Below are 1,661 nucleotides of genomic sequence, written 5' to 3' on the forward strand. Positions count from 1 at the left end.
AGGTCGGTCATTTCGGGGCATTGTTTCAGTCGTTTTTAATGGTTCAGGTTTTCAAAAGATCATTTCAAAACCGACCTCAGTAAAATCTTAATAATATTAATAATAATAATAATAAAAAAAACGAGTTTCAAAAGGGCATTTTCTTTGATAGAGGGCAAACTTCCTAGTGCTTTAGCACCACCTAGTGTCTATGTGTGCACGCCCCTGAGTAGATAGCAGGTATGCTGCCAGTGTGTGTAATGAGGGATGCAGCAATTGTTCAATAAAGTGGAACCTGCAAAGGTGAATAAATGGCACTTTATTAAACAAGGTGTTAAAGGTATAGAGGACAATCTTTTATTTCGGTCAGGATCATCTAAATAAGTGGTCCTCCTAATTGCCAATCATTATGATGATATGTTTACGTAAGCCTGTCCTAAATGCTTGTTCTGTTAGCTATCTTTTTCTGCGCATGCGCACATTCAGGCGTTTATTTGTGGTGAGCTACATTTTCAGACAATCATTTAAGCTCTCCTTTCTCACAGCATGTTCTTTGAAAATGGCTGAAGGTCATAAGAGAAAATGTGTCTACGAAGTGTATGAGAAGAAAAGAAAGGCATCACAAGAGACAGATATATCCCAGAATTCTTTGCTCAGAGAGCTCTCCAAGCAAAGCATTCTGGGATATATCTGCTGGATATATCTGGATATATGCTTTGCTCCTTATGGAATTTGCTGTCACAGCTGCACGCTGTCATCTTAGGCTGTCGCTCCCTGACAGCACTGACTAATAACAAAGATGGCGCAAGTACCGCCGGTGGAGGAGGAATGATCATCTGTCCAAACAGTAAGTTAACTGAGTTTACTATAAAGTCTACTATATAGTCCCTGCTTTATATAGCGATTGAAGGATTTAAGGGTTAGGGTGGACGCTCGGGTACAATAAGCCTTTACGAGCTATGACAACAGGAACTTTTAAACAGGGGATGCACAAGGAGAAAAGGGCTTGTGGATGCTCTTGCACGCATTTAATAGGCCTACCCTCTCAGGAGCAGGTACAGGGTTTTGAATGTGCACTGTTTTTTTTAAAGTGGAAAGGGCAGGTCTTTTAAAAAATTTGCAAAAATTCTGGACAACTCCTTTAACCAACCAAGCTAAAGTTGAGAACAGCGTATAGGTTTAACAACCTTCTTCTTTCAGCCTGTGCCAACGAAATCTTTCCAGGATCGCCTCTTGTTTTCCCTCAGGCACATTTTTCACATTTTCTCTTTTTAGCCTCCTCAGAAGGTTTAAACTTTTCCTTGCCTCAGCCATGTCCAGTAGTCAAGAAGGAATAAAAATAGCAGAGCAAAATCCTTAACTCCATGATTATATAAGAGCCTGGGGCCTTGAAGCCATATGTTCTTCCAGGTCACATGACCTGGTCAACGACAGTGCGTCTTTTCCTAACCTATGTAGGTGGTATTTCAAGAGGGGAGCCCTGCTTGTAGCATTGATAGTGTCAAACACTGTATATTGGCTTGAGGAATCAATTAAAAGAACTTATTTGCATCAACTCTTTATTTATTTACATAGCACAATTTAAAACAAGTCATCTCAAGGCCCTGTACACATACATTTCAATCAAATCACAGTGTCAGATAGGTAAAACTTTGTCTAAGGAAAACACTTGAGGGCATGAA

Source organism: Cyprinodon variegatus, unplaced genomic scaffold (genome assembly GCF_000732505.1).
Source record: "Cyprinodon variegatus isolate N-32 unplaced genomic scaffold, C_variegatus-1.0 Scaffold659, whole genome shotgun sequence".
NCBI classification, from domain to species: Eukaryota; Metazoa; Chordata; class Actinopteri; order Cyprinodontiformes; family Cyprinodontidae; genus Cyprinodon; species Cyprinodon variegatus.